This window comes from Electrona antarctica (genome assembly GCF_951216825.1).
Source record: "Electrona antarctica genome assembly, chromosome: 10".
In the NCBI taxonomy this organism is placed as follows: Eukaryota; Metazoa; Chordata; class Actinopteri; order Myctophiformes; family Myctophidae; genus Electrona; species Electrona antarctica.
In genome coordinates this window covers 5,243,712-5,264,945 of record NC_136791.1, presented here as the reverse complement: position 1 = coordinate 5,264,945, position 21,234 = coordinate 5,243,712, and the positions used below count along the sequence as shown (strand labels likewise).

Sequence of the window (21,234 nt, the reverse complement as noted above, 5' to 3'; positions counted from 1 at the left end):
ATCTCCCATGACCAGAGCGGATTCCCCTTTAGTCGCCTCCACCAGGCCAAAGGCATGGGGAGGGAGTATGTTTTTCACTGTGTCCGTCCGTCCGTCCGTCCGTCCGTCCGTCCGTCCGCAGAATCCCGGCCGATGCCAAACTATGCGCACACACTCCCTGGATGCCAACGACTAACCTTGATTTTTCATAGTCCATCGTGATTGTGATTGTCTATATGCGATTGTCATCCAAAGTTTGCACGACTGGCCCGTTTAGAACAAATTGCTCAAATCATGAACACAGTGTCCAATTCCAGTGATATTATGCATGCCCATTCCCACTACGCAGAGGAAGAAATGCCACTTGATTGACCACGCAGCTCATTGTTGTACAGTATATCAGTGCTTTGCCTCATGGTGGCGCTAAAACAGGCCAAATCATGTGTTTACCTATAACTGCACCAATCCGTGAACAACAAGAAATGGACGAAAGAAACATACATTTGTAGCAAATCCTGGATGGTGAGATTGCTTGATGACGAGTGTTTCACATTTTTTATTTAACTACATTGCAAAATAAGTAGCATTACTTTTGACAGTGCAGAAACATAATTGCCTTCCTTAACACCCTCCGCGCCATTGCCGACGATTAAAGTCAATTGAAGCCTAATTTTGATAGTGACGCTTATCGCCATTGCCGACGGCCTCCGGCAATTGAGCTTTTATAGCGCGTTCGATTGCTCGAGCCAAAATGCTACTCACGTTAGCCGGTTAGCTAGCTGTGTTGTTAGCACAGAACTGGATCGCCCATCTTAGATCGTCGTCGCCATAAGCATCCATTCTATCCATTTCTTTCAATCGCCTGTAACTCCTATTCCTTGTCCCAGATGGCATTTTTGGTCAAAACAGCGTTTCTTTGACGGCACAGAGCTGACAATCTAGAGCTCTCCGGAGCTCCGGCCTGGAATCACATTGTAAACAAGGCCCATCCAGCTGTGTGAAAACTCCTAACGTAGGACTACCGGTTGTGGACCGGAAATGGCCGATTTTCAAAATAAGAGCTCAAATTAAAGAAATGCTGGCGGTCTAAGTGTTAATGAGCATCAACGACCATCATCACCTGGGCACAGTCACAGACACACACAGCTCCCTGCACAGTGCTCTGAAAGTGACTCTCATTTCTCTCCAAAAGCACTTGAATATGATGGAATATGATTAAAGCTCACATTTCACATCACACACTAGCCCCCCCCCCCCCCCCCCCTTTTTTTTAAATCAATTTTTTTATTTCAATGAATCGATTCATATCGTCGGGATTAATATCGATATACGATATATCGTTACATGCCTAGCAGCAATACATTAGAATGTGTAGCCTACATACCATATCTAATACTCTGAGACTCATTAGAATGTGTAGCCTACATACCGTATCTAATACTCTGAGACTCATTAGAATGTGTAGCCTACATACCATATCTAATACTCTGAGACTCATTAGAATGTGTAGCCTACATACCATATCTAATACTCTGAGACTCATTAGAATGTGTAGCCTACATACCATATCTAATACTCTGAGACTCATTAGAATGTGTAGCCTACATACCATATCTAATACTCTGAGACTCATTATTAGAATGTGTAGCCTACATACCATATCTAATACTCTGAGACTCATTAGAATGTGTAGCCTACATACCATATCTAATACTCTGAGACTCATTATTAGAATGTGTAGCCTACATACCATATCTAATACTCTGAGACTCATTATTAGAATGTGTAGCCTACATACCATATCTAATACTCTGAGACTCATTAGAATGTGTAGCCTACATACCATATCTAATACTCTGAGACTCATTATTAGAATGTGTAGCCTACATACCATATCTAATACTCTGAGACTCATTGTGTAGCCTACATACCATATCTAATACTCTGAGACTCATTAGAATGTGTAGCCTACATACCATATCTAATACTCTGAGACTCATTGTGAGTCTCAAAAAAGCTTACAGTAGCTCATCTAACTTCAGTTGTGTTGCCCAAATCGTTCCCAAAATGGGCTTGAACATTAATAATAATAACACTTTTGAAAGTGAATAAGGTTTCCCAGGCTTTAAGCGGACTGAGGCATTATTCAGTACTGTATGTTAATTAGTTGAATAGAGTGGTCTATATGTAAAGGAGGTGGAGCTAGGGGGATGAAATTCTTTATATGTATGCTAATTGAAATTATGCATGCTTGGTTACAGCGCCATCTTCCCAGGCCGTTTGAAAAAGAAAAAAAGTGCCAAACAAGCACGATGTAATTGAAATGCTTTGTTTGGGTTGGTATTTGTAGCTGGTCTGATCACAGCTTTAGTATGTACATCCTTAGTCAATGCATTAGTCTGAGCCTGTTCCTGCATTCCCCGTAGACTCACTGGCTCAACATGCACACACTCACATTCGCCTCTCTCTCTGTCTCTCTCTCTCTCTCGCACGCACGCACGCACACGGATACGGACACGGACAGACACACATACAGACAGACGTATACGCGCACACTGTTTAATATTTATGGTCTGCAGCATTACTTATCATTATAAATATTTATTGTGATTTACTTGGTGTCCCGGTCCTTCTCTCTCTCTCTGTCTGCGCAGAGCCCTGGAGACTTTAGACACCAGCAGCTGCTCATATCAGTACAATCGCTCTCTGTTTTCCTCTCCTTGGGTTTTCACACTGTTTGCTTTCATTTCTTATTTATTGCCTCCCTCTAAATTGTATTTTTTTTTCATTGTTTTTTTTCTCTCGTTTGTTTCTCGTCCTGTTACCATTACATCACCAATTGTTTTCAGGTGTTTTCAGGTGTCTGTCTGTCTGTCTGTCTGTCTGTCTGTCTGTCTGTCTGTCTGTCTGTCTGTCTGTCTGTGTATATATATATATATATATATATATATATATATATATATATATATATACACACACACACACAGACACACATATGTACGTACCTACGTACAATACATATAATTGCATGGTTTGGGCTGCTACGCGGCCATCACACCTACGTCGCTCCACCGATCCGATGTCTGAGTCATAGTGTTAGTGCACATGACCATATACGGGTAGTACTGTTGTAAGTGTAGTGTTGTAGCGCTGTAACCCGCAGGTCCCGCGGGTTACCCGCAGTGTGGGCTGAGCCGAGTGGAGATATTTTAACTTTACTGGCAGGGCGGGCTAAGACAGGTTAAATAATGTATACTGTGGTTTTTACAAATGATTGTTGTTGTTGCCACAAGTCCTGGGAGGACATTTGAGCAGCATACCGGATTGTTGTGTTGCTGACTGTGCTGGTGGACACTGGTTGTGTGCGTGTGCATGTGCGTGCGCGTGTGTGTGTGTGCGTGCGTCCGTCCGTCCGTCCATCCGTGGATTGTAAGTCAGGAGGACAAGTTCCGCAACGTTAACACCGAACGTTTTCAAAGAGTTTTTCTCGGGTCTTTAGTGGCGTTTTCTTTCAGTGTCTGTGTCTCCATGTCCTGTTGTATAACTCTGCTGTACCTACGGTATGTCTGCGACGCACGGGTGAGCTTTTCTCCTCTCAACCTCTCCGTCTCCTCTCCATCTCTGCCATGTCGCATGACGTGTGTGACAAATGAATGGCATCGCATCGGTGGTCGGAACACCCGGGACCAATGCGTGCTTGCCAGTGATATTATTAGCCTATTCAGACAGTTTAGAAGCACCTTTTTTTTTTACAAATAAAAGCTGCGTTCAAAGAATATTTGACGTGTATTTAACCCATTTAGGCCTGAATTTAAAAAATGTCTTAAAAATCCTGACATTTTCCTGAAAAACCCTATGTTTCTGTATCAGTGGTGCTCAATATTTCATGTCAAGGACCCCAAAAATGTATTGTAATCGGCCTCCGCCCCACATCTGAAAATATGTTGTTCCAGGGACCTCCCCAGAAGCAAAAGATTTGAGTTAAAATGTTCACTCTGTAATAATATATATTCAAAGATTTGAGGCACATTTTCAGGATTTTTCGAAAATAGCAGATCTACAAGTTCATAGCGCGGCACTTGGTGGCACGCTATGAGCTTGTAGATCTGCTATTTTTCAATAGCTAAAGTATAACATAATGCTTTAAAACACCAAAAGGGGTTCCCGCCCAAAATGGGTTAATGTCGGCGAGGTCGAGTTGTGAACATGTATGTGATGCTGCGGGTCGGGCTGAGCCGAGTCAAATTATTAATACATGTGTGACCTGCGGGTCATAAAAAACCCTGACCCGTGCAACACTAAAGGGTTAATAGGGATGGAGCTTGTTATTTTTTATTGATAACGAGCACCTTATCGATCAGGCTTATCAGCAGGGTTCTTATCGAGCCCACTATCGAGCATTTTCGTAGAAAGACGAGAGACGGCAAAATTCTGAACAGAACCAGTGTCTTTTTACGAGAGCCTTCAAATACAGTACTTTTCTAACAGAATTCATTAATGAATTGACCTTTTTTACTTTTGGAAAATAATATTGAAGAAACTGTTAGCTGGTTAATGTATGTGTGTGTGTGTGTGTGTGTACGGTCACTTTAAAAGCGTAATTTAGTTTACCCAGACAGTGCTGGTTGGCAGGTATTTTGACCTGAGATCAGATTCTATAAATGTCTTCTACATCCTGACAGTTTTCTGAAAAAGCTATGTTTCTGTGTCAGTCGTTCTTCGATTTTTCAAAAATAGCAGACCTACAAGCTCATAGCGCGCCACTCGGTGGCGTGCTATGAGCTTGTAGATCTGCTATTTTTCAATAGCTAAAGCATAACATAATGCTAACAGCAAAAGGGGTTCCCGCCCAAAATGGGTTAAACATGGCGCCATGCCGCTATATGCTCGATAACAGGCTTGATAAGCCCAAAAGCTTATTGATACCGGGTACTCACTAAGCTTGTACTGTATTGGGTATCAAGCTCCGCCCCTATATAAGGGCATAGAGGTCGGTTCAGTACGTGGCTCTGGTTTGAGTCAGAGTGACATCATAGGTCTGCCTGCCAGCCGGCCAATTTTAATATGTTACATAATTATGTTACGTACTGTTATGTACATAACATACTGTACAAACAATCCTTTGGGATCACATTTGGAGTGTTCATTTAGCAGACGACTTGTATTACACTCTCAGAGTCTTGTTTTGACTGTGTACTGTTAACCCATTTTGGGGCGGGAACCCCTTTTGGTGTTAGCATTACGTTATGCTTTAGCTATTGAAAAATAGCAGATCTACAAGCTCGTAGCGCGCCACCGAGTGGCGCGCTACGAGCTTGTAGGTCTGCAATTTAAAAAAAATCGAAGAACCACTGACATAGAAACATAGCTTTTTCAGAAAACTGTCAGGATGTAGAAGACATTTTTAGAATCTGATCTCAGGTCAAAATGGGTTAAAGTACAGTACATAATAGACAGTTCAAGTATATATCCATACATCTCAGCATGTGACCACATGCCAGACAGAAGGTACAGTATAGGGCAGGTGATCTACAGGGAAGCTTTAGTTTTACTACTACCTTGTTCTGTTCCATGTGTTTTATGCGCTGCTCTATGCAGATGCTGTGCGTTTTGAGGGGCCTGCAGGCCATGATGATGAATGCCTCTGGTGGAGGGTTATAAATTACCCAGCGGAGGCGGATGCCGGAGCGCCGCCGGAGCGCTTTGCAGTGGACAGGCCTTTTATAGTGGGGTAATAGTCAAAACAGTAATTATAATTCATTATTGTAATAAAGGCCTGGCCTCTCCTCTGCCGGCAGCAGCCTGCATGGAAGTCAGCGTTAATAATGGGGCCTTATTATGGGTGTCCTGACATTGTGAGAGAGGGCTAACGGAGGGGGGTTGGAGGGAGACGATGCATGGGGCAGATAGGTGGGCTACAGTGGAATGCCAAAGGGGAACAGGGGGACAAACATTATTTTAAGCAAGCAGAACAACTTTATTTTGTGATCTGACACGTCTGGGCCCATGGCCTTCATCAGGGTCATCAACATAACATGTACTTAAAGGACCACTTCGCCACTATTCAACCTAGTCTGTGTGTTTTTAATCATTAGCATATATGCTAAAATGCGCCCGTTTATTATGATTGGTGTTCTGTAGCTCCGTGGGTGCACTTCCAAAGCTGTCCACCATGTACGTATTTGTCCAAAAATGACGTAGGTGGTGGACACCCGGTAGGCTGTCAGGAACTACAGGTACTATGGACAGGTAGACTCCCCGTACTAGCAGAAAAAAAGCGAACGGGACTCGTCGTCGCTGTTGCATTGTTGCACCTGTAGCATTGTTTGTGTTGGAAGCATAGCTTGGTTGGAAGCACAGTTTGAACAAACAAAGCATCAGTAGCTTGTATTTATATTATTTTAGTAGTAGTAGTAGTAGTAGTAGTAGTAGTATTGGAACACGTTGTTGTTGTTGTTGTTGTTGTTGTTGTTGTTGGCTATGGCTGCTGCAGAGGACTATATGGACGACGAGGAGTTTTTCAACATGTTGGCAGAATCCACTGTAGAGCCTTATTTGTACGAGCCAGAATACACAGAGGAGGAAATGGAGCAGCGGGACATAGAACAGAGGGAAGCTGAGGCGGCCACCGCTGCAGCGACTGCTGCCGCTGAGGACAGACCCAGGAGGGCTAACAGTAATGCTCACTGTCTGTGTGGACGTTGCCCCGCGATGCCAACAGAACCGGAGTCGCTGTGCTGCAGAGAGTGGACCCGCGCCCAATTTATTTTTGCGGAGTTGGATGCTGACACAGAAGAGGGAAGCTCTGGTGTCTGTATGACTACACACACCAGCTTTCATGCCCACCTAGATCGCGGTGTACTCGGGACATACTTTAGGATCCCAAAAATCAACTGGAAGAGACAGCCGAAGCCTGCTGGACCAGGAGGGACACTGACTGAAAAGTAAGTGGTGTGTGTGTGTGTGTGTGTGTCACCCAGTGCAAAAGTGTTCCCAGTTTGGCGTTACTGGAATCATAACTTATTTCTGTATGACACTGATTTACTACCACACACTATGGCACATTAGGAGTCTACCAGTAGGCCTACAGTGGTTCTCATTTTATTTACAAGGACCCCCTATGTCTACGGGTCCATTTGGTTCCAGTTGTAGTCAGTTACAGACCATTTTGGACCACCTTCCAGGAACAAAAAAGGTCCCTCAACACACTTTGAGGACCACAGCACTATTAGTATGTATTTAGGGCTACATCTGTTTCTCGTAATATTGTAATGTAGCATATGTCCATTGCAAAAATAGAATTTTGACAAGTGTGTGTGTGTGTTGGGCATAACATGTGTAGACCTACTCTCTCTCTCTCTCTCACTCACTCACTCACTCACACACTCACACACGCACGCACACACACACACACACACACACACACTCTGACAGGTAGCATACTGACTGTTAGTGTGAGTGTACACATTCAGCTTTCCAACTTTTCGTCTCTTCTCACTGTAGGCAGTATCGTTTGGCTGGGTATAGAATCACGCTGGAATGGGTACAACAAGGGGTACGGCTCGGCAGACATAACCGCATTCCTCTGCCAGCGTGTGTAATTAACCAGGTATGATGTATTACATTACTTCACACTATTGTTATATATTTTTTCCTTTTACATTTCGGAAAACATGCCAATTTAACATCAAGGTACCCCATTCTTCCCGTGTCCATTCACCAGGTGAGACAGAAATACCCGAGCCCAGATGGTACATACAGAGGATTCGTTGACGCTGAGGACCTCTTTCATGGACTGTGATGGTGAGTAAATCAACTCAAACTCTTTACAAAGACCAGTGGTCAACCAAAGTGCTCTACAGTCAGATCAAATCTGTAGTTAACTGTGCTGTAAATAGTCATATACATCAAGGGACATGAGAAGATTTAAGATTATACTGTTTCACACTTGAACAAAGACAGTGAATTGACCTTCACCACCTCTTCTTTGCCACAGCATGACTCCTGTTCCAGCTCCGTGGCCTGCAAGACCACCTGCCTGCTATGCACTAACAATGAACACACTTTTTACAATTAAAATACATTTGATTTCAAGGTTTGTGTTTTATTGTACACTCAGATTCAAGTGCACAGGAGATTCAAGTGTTTCTCAAGGGTGCGTTGGACAATCAATTGATTACGAAAAATGAACATGACTTTATGGTTCAAACACATCCTGTTCGGCCGATTTTCTATACACTCCCAAAAATACATAAAACGTTGGTGGAGCCCATTCCTGGGCATCCTATAGTTGCAGGGACTCAGTCGTTGACTTAGCCGTTGTCTAAATATATTGATCTACAAATCAAACAATTGGTATCCAACCTCCCGTCTTTCATTAAAGACAGACTTTTTAAATGGACTAGATTTGGTACAGAATACGACTAACTCTGATTTACTGTCTACTATGGATGTCACTAGTTTATATACCAACATGCCTCATAAAGAGGGCCTTGAGGCCCTGACTTATTTTCTGAATCAGTGAGGTTCAGACCCCCCCCCCCCCTGCTTTTCTCGTTGACATGACAACTTGTGTTGAATAAGAACTACTTCAAATGTGAAAAATCGTATTATTTACAATGTCAAGGTGTGAGTATGGGGAGTCCCTGCTCCCCTAACTATGTGAATTTATTTATGGGGACATTTGAGACAGATTTAATTTACAACAACCCCTTTAACCCTTGGTTAAAATGTTGGTTTAGGTTCATTGACTTTTTTATTTTTTCTGGTACAGCAGAGCAGTTGGGAGTTCAAAAACTGTCAAATGTCAATACTAGAATGGCTTCAATAGCCTTTACTTTGGAGTACAGTAGAGTCTGTCATTTTTGGATGTGTTAATACAAAGAGGGAGAGAACCTAACTACTTGTGTTTACAGAAAACAAACTGACAGAAACAATGACTTACATTTTTCAAGTTATCATCCTTCGGGATTAAAGAAGAGTCTACTTTACAGTGAATTACTGTGAGCGATTCAAAACCAAAGGTTGTAGTGACAAAGTGCTGAATACTAACTTAGAGAGCCACAGAAAAAGAGAGAGCTAGCTTGTTGACTCCCAAACCTGCTCAGACAGGTGAGTCTAAAATGGTTTTATCTACAACTTATTCTCCTCTGTCAGGATATTAAAAATGCGATAAAGATGTACTGGTACATATTATCGAGTGATACAAAGTTTTTGCATGAAAAAACATGAAACATGAAAATGTTTGAGAACCAAATGAGGTTTTTCAGAAAACTGTCAAGATTTAGAAGACTATATGGAAGAAGAATACATGGTGTACGTATGCATCGAAAAGTGACTTGAGAAGCCATTGAGATTAATTACAGGAAAGTCAATCAAATAAATGTTTAAATAAACAATTTATATTTACAATACTGGGGAACATTACATTTTTAGTTAAAAGCTGCGATCTGATCAAAAGTTGGAAGCTTTCAATGTGAAATATTTGAACATGTACATTTCCACAAATGTCATGTGATCACCAGGGCTGCTGTCACTCACATGACATCGATATTTGTCATAAGACTACTCTGGAAAAAATAATAAAACAAATCAATTTGTATCTTAAATGAGCAGCCTCTTGTAGCTCCACCTGCTGCTAGCGCTAATAATAATCATTATTGTCCCGAAGGATATTCGTCTTCACAGATCTGTTCAAACACCCACATCAAAACAACAGAGCACAAAACAGACAATACAAATACATGAGGTCCCCACTGTATACAGAACCATCCGATCAGAGTTTGTTTAATGCCGCGATGGCTGAGGGGACAAAACTCCTACTAAAACATAAATCCGACCTATTTCCATGGCAAGGTTCTGTATCTTTGTGGTTAAAAAAGCGATACAGGGGATGATAAGTGTCATTTTATATTGAAAGTGTTAACCGTGTGATGGCCTTATTGTTCATATAAGAAAGTGTGGGTGTAGGAAGTCTGATTATCTTGGAAGCAATACGGGTGATACTGAAAAGTTTGTTTCTGTTGGGCATGGACAGTATGATGTAGATTAGAAACATGCGGAACAGTACAATTAAAGCATAGAGGTAAACAGCCTGCTGTTGTTGACCACTGCACAAGAGCACAACCACCCTGTCTCACTCTGAACACAATGACCTCACACAAAACACCCAACACAGCCAGCTTTGCGTGACTCACAGCTCGACATCAAGCTGTGTGTTCACGTGTGCGTGTGTGTGTGTGTGTGTGTGAAGCACCTGCTTGTGCTTCTGTTACATTTACAGTAGAGAGCGAGTACTAGCCATAGAGTATATAAAGGATAGAGATCGAACTGGAGCACTAGCCCCACCCCCAAGCTATTCATTTCGATGAAGTTGCTCAGTGGCGTTTTGAAGCACCCGGAAGACTGCCGGAAGTACCTCCTCCGGACCTCAAATTTGAGGTCCGGGTGACGTAGGGAGTGATGGTCCTACGTGTTAAAGCACGAGTCCGCCTGCAGTCCTTCCTCTTACCACTAGGGCCCAGTGCTTCAACGTTGGAGCGCCTCACTGGCCCCTTGGGTACTAGCAGGCAGCAGAATGACCCTGAGCAGTAAAGCACCAAAGGGCCTGCCTGCTGCTACAATGCTAGAAATGCACACTCACTAGATGGGACACACACTCACTAGATGGGACACTGGGGTATAAATAGCAGCACTGCATCGGATGACTCAGGTTCTCGGGTCAAATCTCGACTTGTGGGCAAGAATTGCCTGCTCCTTCGGGGGCTTTGGTGTTGCAGCAATGTTTGGTGCTACAGCCTTCCGCTCCATCGATGACGTCAGCACCTGGTAATTCACCTTTGGATCATGCCTCAGGGAAATGGCATGATTGACCAGACTCTGACGGAAGGTGTGTGTGTGAGGCTCGTAGACCGTCTTCACAACCCACCCCTTTGTTCTCTTGCAGAACGCCTGTTTGGTGCGGGGTCCACCTGAAATTGAGCAAGACATAGATTATTTGTAAAGTCCTAGCTAAGTCACATTTAGAAATAAAATAAATAGGACAGGTAGACATGGATCTTTACAGAAGGACGGTAGCTTCACACTACTGACAATGATATGGACAGAAAAGAAGGCACATGTGCTGTGCAAATAGACAAAGTGCTTTAAAAAGAAAAATCAATATAACACATGTAAGAAGGTGTGGTTCTACTGAATGCAGCGATACCAATTGTGTAAATGTAGCTTTCCAGTATCACACAGATGGTATTATTTTGACTAAACAAGGGTGGAAAGATTATAACAAACTCGCTCGAGTAGAAGTCAGTCAAATGTATGAAATGTCCCATACAACATTCCGGAAAATGTATTACAATAACCTGTGGCAAGGGTGGCTTGTCTTCTCTTGACAATGTTCTCGTTGTGTTCGAGGACTGCCAGCATGCCTCGTTCTGTCATCCCAGTGTAGGAGAAGTGGAGTCTCTTGGGCATGTACTTTAATAGTGCACTGTGGAAGACCTCCAAGGCACCTGTAAGAAAATAATAAAATGTACACATAATGTAAGCATGGATACAATATAATATTGTTGTTCACATTACTCACTACATTTACTTTTCACCAGTATGACGATGTCATGAAGCTTTTATTTTACCTGTATGTTTGAATAAGCCCAACTGATCAAGGTCTTTCAGGAGGCGCTTGTCACAGACAAGTTTCTCCAGATCCTGGTATACCTGCAATTACAATTCAGACGTTTATTTTATTTTTTATTTTTTTTACTTGTGTCATCGCATGTCTCTGTTGCAACATTATAATTGCAGAGAGTAGTACTAATATTTTAAAATGAGATCACATTGATGTAACTATGAATGCAGACTGTGTGTAGTTTTCTTTATAGCCCTAACACAGTAACATACAAAAAGTAAATTGTATCTAAATAATATACCGGGGAGTCCATTGAAAGCCATTTTTTTTTCTTCCGCATCTCTGGAATCAGAGGGCGATGGAGGCACTTGTAGCTCTGTTCTCCCTCAGTCCAGCTGTGCACATCTTGGACGTGGTGCAGTATGGACAGCCATCGACGTTTTAGCTCCTGCATCAAAAACATTATGCAATTATGGACCTCTGTGACCAATATGTTAATTTTACAGGAAATGAAAAATATTATAAAATAATTATCCAAAGAATGTACTACTTTCTATTGGTTCAATATTTTCAACACAGACGTAAAGGGTCGTTTCCTCCCAACAGCAACGATATGATGATCACATACCTGTGTGTTGCCACTGCATGAAGCAGAGCAGAACCACATGTGGTTGTTCAGAGACCTAATTGGTGAAACAATACACAAGTTACACTCCTTTGCAGTGTGCGACACATGAGCGTTAGGGCCGATTCATACTCCTATTTTAGAGCCGAATAAAAGTCGGTTCGGCTCTGTAGAGCCTACAATGTGACGTCATTTGAGGTTCGGGGGGGCGGGGACCGTCCTAAATTCGGCTCTTCGGTGCTACTGAAAACTTCTGACGAGCCGAAATCATTTCGGCACTACAGCGCCGAAACAGCGGTAAAATAAGAGTATGAATCGGCCCTTAGGCAATATACCTTAGTACATTTGATCGCTTGAAAACGTAGATATAATGCCCTATGACACCCCCCCCCCCCACACACACACACACAAGCGGTGCAACTATAAATTATTTTCATATTATTATACTACAGAGGAAAAAAGACAGACGCACTGTGAGCTTGTAGATCTGCAAATTTGACTATTTTTGGAAGTTCAGACAACACTTTGCCGCTGTACACTACATGCTACAGATGTCTGCCTCTACTCAACGTGAGTGTTTGTGTAGCTATGGGTGTCTTATGAACATCTGTCCTTACCTTGACCAGTCAGCCAGTTCTCCCCGACCCTTCTTCCTGGATTTGGCCATCAGCTTCTTATTGAAACCTGAAATAGTAATTTAAATATGAAAACAATGTTGGGTTTATTTTCTGAATCATCACCTCAAAAAAATACAAAACATAGAATACAACATAGAAAATATCAAATCAGAGATTATGAATCACAATCCATTTACACATTATCTTGCACTTGCCTTTGACAGTGTGCCAGAGATCAAACTGGTGATCGATGTCGGGATATTGCTCCCTCATCATCTTCCTCACCGATGGTGACCGGTCAGTTGCGACCACCTCCACCTGCAGTCCCACATCTAGGAGCGTGTTGAGTGCCCGTTCGAAGCCAAGTGCTTCCATGGCCACTGAACTGGAGGCTTCTGTAACCTGCAAGAAGCACAAGAAGTTAGAGGGCTGAAGGGCGGGGAAAATATATATAGTAACAGTCGATTACGTTATGCAATAACGACCTAAATTACCTGCACTAGGTCAGTCTGCAAAATTTCTTGTGTGCCATCCAGCATCATGGTGTAATGGCAGTACTTGGCCGAAAACCCTGGTGAGTCACATCTGAGGTGATGAAGTAAAAAAACAAAACAATCAAAATGTTGTTCAATCAATGCAATGAATCTAAAACTAATTTTACACACAAGTACTACTATTTCTGATGTTTCCTTTATATTCTTCGTACACACCTTCCATCTCCGGACAGGTGGACTGGTATGGATGGTCCGGTTCCATCTTTCCTCTCCTCCTCTTCAACACAGAGTCTGGCCAGAATCTCGTCCCTCTGTGCTGTATATTGTGCCTCTATGGCAGGACCGAGGTATGACTTCTGCACGTCATAGAAGGTGGTGGGTTGGATCATATGTAGCTTCATTAGTGCGGCCCAATCCACCAATTCTGTGATGGTGCTCCCTGTGAACAGCACAGAGGCAGCACTGAGCAAGTTCACCTCAGGCATGCCTCTGATTTCAGGAGATGAAGTCCAGACACCAGAGTGTCCTCCAAGGCAGTCCCATCGAACCTTCATTTGTGCCCCGACATAGGTCACGTGTGTGTCGTTGATGGGCTTCCCACACTCCTGACACATCCTAAAAAGCTCTTTGAGCCTGGACTCGTATATGATCACCTTCGGCTCCTGCCAACCATTCACCTCCACCTTCACCTCCTGAGATGAAACTGGGGTGGCAGTGGTGCTTGAGTCATCTTCAGTGACATATGGTGGATCGTTGGGGTCAACACTGCTGCTACTGGTGTCCATAAGAGCCTAATTTACAAAGAAAGTGTAGAGCAAAAAAAATAATAAGCTAACACACTGACCACACTAACAATGGCCGTTGATAATGTCTCACTCTAACCGCATCTGAGGCAGATTCTACAAATGGCTTCTAAATCAGGGGTTCAGAAATACATCTGCTATTTTTGAACATATACATAACATATATCTGCCATTTTAATAGCCAATGCAAATACATAAAATTACACAGATGCTTTCCCGGTTTTAAGAGTTACAGTTTGTAGTGCAGCTTGATGTAGAAAATAACAACAATTCCCAAGTACAATGGAAAAACAATTACCGTAGCTACTTATCCATGATTCCCCATTTACACAGAGAGTCTATGTGAATTAGTTCAAACTGAGACAAGTAAACTGGTACTTACAGATTGACCTAGCATATGTAGCCCATATGGGATTGGCGTGCCTGGTGTCGAAGAGGAGGGTGTTCCAGCTACAAACTAAACAACAATAAAAAAGTTATTAGCATTCTCAAATGTCATTCTCACAGTCAGCATCAGAGACTCTCGATAGGTCAAATTCATTTACAGATATCACAATAATAACCATATGTACCCATAGGTTATGCAATCGCCATTTGCCAGTGTCTGTTACCTGGTTCATTCTACACACCCTTAGGCAGTGGGTCTCAAAATAGACACTAATAAACACTTAAACAGTGACTTTCTTACCTCTCTAAAGAGGACCTCTTCATTTGAAGCCTCTGTAGGTGGGCGACTCTACAGAGAAGAGGTTGACAACACAATCAGTGCTATACGAGTCAAGTGGCTAGCCTTTGCTTGTATATTACACATTATATATATATATATATATATATATATATATGCACATTATAATATACACACATAGGTTGCTGCTTACAGCATTTTAACTCCAAAAATACCTCGTTCCTACTTCTTTTGGCCAGGGTCAGGTCAGCAGAGGGTCTCTCCATGGACCCCTGGAGGTCCTAGCAAAATAAAGAAGAGTTTAATCACTATTATTTTACCAGCTATAAGTTAACCCAAGAGAGAATGTATAAGAATCAATTCATACAACATATTATTGACTGTTATTTCACAAGTGTTTGTCACGTAGGGTACTTGTACATTTACATACACGTGTTAGAACCACAGAACAACCAGTGTTACATTACACGAGTCAAGTGGCTAGCTTTTGCTTTTACATTACTAATACACATCTTAGTATGGCAATCATACCTCTGTTGTGCTTCTCTTGACGAGGGGCAGGGATGCTGATGCCCCAGGCTGGGGGTGGGGGAATACTGAGGGAACTGCGTCGTCCTTCAGCAATGTCTTTGCTTTCCTACGTTTTCCCTTGTCCATCAACTCTGCCAACATATTGCGGGTGAAGTCATCTTCTGTGAAATGCTGACTACACACGCGAAGAGGGAAGAGAACGCCTTCATCCGTGTTCTCGTCGTACCGGGGGTTTTTAATAGCTCTCAGCCACTGCTTACAAAGCTCCCGCCGATCCGACTTAGGGAAACGGTGATACGACAGTACTCCTTCCTTCTTCTTCTTTCTGGGGTCGTCACACCCAGGAACAACACAAAACATAGGCATGTTGTCTGTTGATCACCGAGTCCTTACTATGCTACTACTAGCCTACTCCTACTACACCTACTCCTTCTACTACTCCTACTTGCCTACTCCTTCTACTACTCCGTCTACTTCTACTACTCCGTCTACTACTACTACTCCTACTACTAAATGTCTAAATCTAAGGTACAACTTACTACTACTACTCCGTCTCCTCCTCCTCCGTATACTACTCCTCCGTCTCCTTCTACTACACCTACTTGCCTACTCCTACTTGCCTACTCCTTCTACTACTCCGTCTACTACTCCGTCTACTTCTACTACTCCGTCTACTACTACTACTCCTACTTACTACTACTACTACTACTACTAAATGTCTAAATCTAAGGTACAACTTACTACTACTACTCCGTCGTCTCCTCCTCCTCCTCCTCCGTATACTACTCCTCCGTCTCCTCTACTAATACTACTACTATTATTATTATTACTCCTACTACTACTCCTACTACTGCTGCTACAACTACTACTACTAAATGTCTAAATCTAAAGGTATAACTTACTATTTCTATCACAACTACTGCTTCAACTACGGCTTCCAACTTTGCTCTCAAAACTCCTACACGCTACAAAGGGCGGACTCGGGCGGCGCGCTTTTTTTGCTTCGCGGGAGCGGATGTCGCGCAATGCACTGTGGGTATTGTAGGAAATGATATTACCGTGCCTCGGCTGGTTACATGACTCGTTCTCAGCCGCTGTTTCGCCAAATGAAAATATTTAGATTTTGTTCATGAACGAATGTCATACTAAAGCATGACAAAGGCCATGTTATAGTGGCGAACTGATCCTTTAATTTAGACACTTCAGCTCACCATTAACCAATATTTATTGCCATGATGTTTACATTTAGTTTGGCGGTGTGGCTCTGCTCATGCAACGGTTGGATTTGTATGAAAATCAACGGATAATCACCAGTAGGTTACTTGTCACTCAAATGCAATAGAGCAAGCATAGGCTCGCCTGGAGCCGACAAGCTGCGATTAGGAAACACAGAAACGCGAAGACGTCCAACGTTACGTTGATAGCCCTAACTCTAGCCCTAACCCTATAACCTCAGCCTTAACCGGCCACGTAAGTCCCCTAACCTCATATCAGTCTTAACCGGCCACGTAAGTCCCCTAACCTCATATCAGTCTTAACCGGCCACGTAAGTCCCCTAACCTCATATCAGTTCTTGGGCAAGACACTGAACCCCAAATTGCTCCCGATGTGCTGGTTGGTACCTTGCATGGCTTCCGCCGCAATCGGTGTATGAATGTGTGTGTGAATGGGTGAATGTAATGCACAATCTATGTAAAGCGCCTTGGATAAAGGCTATATAAATGCACCATTTACCATTTAACCGGCCATATGTAAGTCAGTTTCACAATGTCGCTTCGGCGGCAGTAATTTCACTTCTGTGTTTCCTAATTATGGGTTGATAACATTGGAAGGGTGGCTCATGTGATATTACAGATTACCTGAGCAAACATCACACAGAATCTGAGATCACAACCCCCCCCCCCCCCCCCCCCCCCCCCCCCCCCAGAGCACAAGATACAGAAGTATATGTCAAAACCATGGAGAGCTCCCTAGATTAGGAGATATGAGGCATTCTTTCTGTGCCGTAAACAAGGAAGTGAACGGCCCCATATCTGCCCCTTAGTGATCTATAGGGCGCCAGTCAGTGCACACACACTGCACGGAAAGAGACTACATTTGTGGACGTAATCCAGAGATGCATAAAAATTCACATTTCATTCCATTGGGCCAAATATATGACTGTGACATCCAGCCCCTCCCCCCCGTCCCCCCCCCCCCCAAATTCAAATTCTTAAATGTGTCAGCTTCTTTCTCCCTTATCTCACTCTGGCGCTCGTCTCCCTCTATTCCCATCCTAATCTGGTTCCTTAATCCATTTTGACCAGATTCTAAAAATGTCTTCTACATCCTGACAGTTTTCTGAAAAAGCTATGTTTCCATGTCAGTCGTTCTTCGATTTTTCAAAAAAAGCAGACCTACAAGCTCGTAGCGCGCCACTCGGTGGCGCGCTACGAGCTTGTAGATCTGCTATTTTTCAATAGCTAAAGCATAACATAATGCTAACACCAAAAGGGGTTCCCGCCCAGAATGGATTAATCGTGAATGGAAAGAGACACAGAAACAGGGAGAGGAGGAATGGAGAAATAAACACCAGAAAGGGAGAGAGAGGACAAAGTCCTGGCTACAAAGTGACGCCGCCAGCCACACAGTTCTCATCGTTAAGCCTTTTTTTACTGGCAGTCTCACTCCATCTTCAGCTTACAGTATATGTGTCTGCTCACTCTCTCCTTTTCTCCTTCTCATTCTCTCAGTGGTGGAAAAAGTACCCCCGTTTGTTACTTAAAAGATGGAGTGCCATGATTTTCAAAACATGATCATCAGGTATTATTATTGCGAACGAAGTGAGCACTAACTATAGAAGCTGGCCAAAACTGTCTGTCTGTGTGTCAGTCAGTCAGTCTGTCTCTGTCTGTGTGTGTGTCACGCTGTAACACCACCCGCCCGCCACCAGAGGGCAACTGAAATTGGAATGATACAGAGGTGTGTGTGTGTGTGTGTGTGTGTGTCAGACTGCCACAACAGCTTTGTTCGCTTCCCGCGTTTACGCGTCTTACTTGTTATATAAGGAGGAAGACTTTTTTTCAAAAAAGTGTACAGTATTTGTTAAAATGGCGTTTTATGGTGGGTGGTGATGGGTGGTGATCCACCTGAACTGATGCCGCACCCACAGCTGTTGTTGTATGATGAAGGGGGAGGGGTTAGAGGAGGGGATGATAGTGTGATGTCACTATATCACTGACATTGGCATGTTTGACTGTCAAGGTTTCAGGCTCCAAGAAGAAACCCTAAATACAAAGGGAAGACATCAGCACACCAAGGGGTCTAATGAAGTACTGTCACCTCATAAACATACTGTATATACTGTAAAACTGGAAAAATACCCAAATCACAGCACTCTTTAAGTAAAAGTATCAATACTGTCCTGTAATATAAATGTACTTGAGTAAAAGTACTAAAGTATTGTTATCAAAATGTACTTACTGTAAAGTACCAAAAGTAAAAGTAATAATTATACAGAAGGTCAAGTTTTCAAATCTATAAAAAATATCTTTGGAAAATAGCTCACATTTGTTTCTATTTGTATTTGTAGATCGGCTATTTGTAGATCGGCTATTTCCAAATGCCCGAAATGTATATTGTGTGTTTAATGTATGTTTTGTAATAATAATAATAATAATAATAATAATAATAACAACCAAACTAAAGTTTTCAAAGGACTGGACTGTCAGGACTGGCCACTTAACGTACCATGCCCGATGGGCCGACCCTGTTGTGGGCCAAATGTTAAATGAGTTGTCTGTTTCAATGTAGTTGTCTGTTGGTTGTGTGTCATTTATGTTGTTCTGTAAAAGTGGTGGTATTAAGGGGCTTATGTATTTCAAGTATTTGTATGTGCCTCGACCCAAAAGGTCAGAGTATAGGCTATCTGCGTGCTGGTGTGGTGGGCCAGTCTGGGCCAAAAAATGCTGCGAAAATGTCCGGGCCATTTTTTGCCTCAGTCCAGTCCTGTAGTGGAGTAAAAGTACTCACACACAGTAGTGTCTCACCCCCCAACCCCTCCCCCCTTCTTTTCATTGTGTCACAATAAACATCTTTATTCCCCTCTTGGTTCAGTAAATAGCTTTTACTATTATAGCATCTCTAGTCTATACTGAATACATTTAAATTCCTCCTATAGGCTACTGTATGTGCACTGATATAGGGATGTTTGGAACAAGCTGTTTCAGTACATTTTAGTTGATTGGACTCTTATGTATTGGATAATTTCTATATGCAAGTAGTTTTATTGTTAACATTCTCTCTGCCTGCGCTCTCCCTCTCCCTCTCCCTCTCTCTCTCTCTCCCTCCCTCCCTCTCTCCCTCTCCCTCTCCCTCTCCCTCTCTCTCTCTCTCTCTCTCCCTCTCTCCCTCTCCCTCTCCCTCTCCCTCTCCCTCTCCCTCTCCCTCTCTCTCCCTCCCTCCCTCTCTCCCTCTCCCTCTCCCTCTCCCCCTCTCCCTCTCCCTCTCCCTCTCCCTCTCCCTCTCTCTCTCTCGCTCTCTCTCTCTCTCCCTCCCTCCCTCTCTCCCTCTCCCTCTCCCTCTCCCTCTCCCTCTCCCTCTCCCTCTCCCTCTCCCTCTCCCTCCCCCTCCCCCTCTCCCTCTCCCTCTCCCTCTCCCTCTCCCTCTCCCTCTCCCTCTCCCTCTCTCTCTCTCTCTCTCTCTCTCTCTCTCTCTCTCCTCTCCCTCTCCCTCTCTCTCTCTGTGTTGTCTGGGCAGTCAGGACAGGAGATAATAGAAACGGCCTCTGCTGTTCAGTCGCAAGGCTGCGATGGCCGCGAGCACTCCCACCTGCTCGTTAATGGGTTAGGGAAATAAAGCAGTCGTAAAAGGGCTCTCGCCATCGTCATTACGCTAAAGTGTCCGCAGTAAAAAATGCGCACAGTCCCCATCAAGCTTCACCAAAGCTCTAGGTCACAGCTGGGCACCGCGGAGGGGATGCAATCCTCCATTGTATCCAAGGAGGCGAGAGGCCTTGCATTTGGGGATGATATCAGATAATAACGCATGGGGTTTGACTTCTGGCCGCATACTGTAATGCGTCGAAAACCGACTGGAATCTACAGTGAGGGCATTGTTGAATATTATCAAACCAGTGTGATCTATTAGCTTATATCTAGTGCCTTCTTGGCTTGACTGCCTACTGCTCTGGGCGTTGTCTTCGAGCTATTTACTGTAGTTCTAATCATAGGATAAAATTGTATTTCATATTCTATGCAGTATGTACTGCGTTATATCTTTTTGAGATCACATAGGCTCTCTTCCTGGCCTTCCCAAATGTCTTTTTTCTGATGGGTGACTCGCGCTCTTGACACTGAAGCCAGGGTTGCAGTTTTACCCTGCGGTTCTTCAGACATCTAGATTCATCCTTCAGTCGGCAGCTTGTGAGCTGAACTCGCCTTGCCCAGAGACACTGCTGCTGGTCTGAATATGATCGTTCAGACCGTGGAATGAACAATCAATCACACAATCATACTGTATTTCTTGAAACCCCCTCCCTGACGCGTGATTATGAATCCCACCAACGTTCTAGGGTAGACCCACCATGTGTCTGATTGGCTCCCGGGACTGCGGTGGGATCCATAATAACGCCTCCCTGACGCATCAGAATCAACAATCCTCCTTAGAGCCTCTTGGGAGCTATTTTAACCACTTAAACCATATATATATATATATATAAACTTACTATATACTTATATATACTACGCTAGAATTTCCAAAAATGCTTTTTCCACCAAATGTTTGTCCAGAAGTGGTTAACAAATTAACTGCTCCTGACGGAAGGTTCCGCCAGTTGGAATCCAACCGGCAACTGCTTCTGGCGTAACATTCCGTCTGATAAGCTTTATTATTGATATC

At 43.3% G+C, this 21,234-nt stretch overlaps 1 protein-coding gene and 1 long non-coding RNA gene across 2 annotated transcripts in view; both read left to right on the top strand.

Annotated features, from left to right (window-relative positions):
* The window catches only part of cdh23 (cadherin-related 23), a gene marked incomplete at its 3' end in the record, with an annotated part of 389,228 nt that overhangs the window by 148,527 nt on the left and 219,467 nt on the right, over positions 1 to 21,234 (top strand). The gene's annotated exons all lie outside the window — the stretch shown is intronic.
* On the top strand, positions 6,565 to 7,755 carry LOC306931063. Its single transcript, XR_013790963.1, has 3 exons — positions 6,565 to 6,923; positions 7,483 to 7,588; positions 7,703 to 7,755. It is a non-coding gene; the product is annotated as an uncharacterized lncRNA (long non-coding RNA).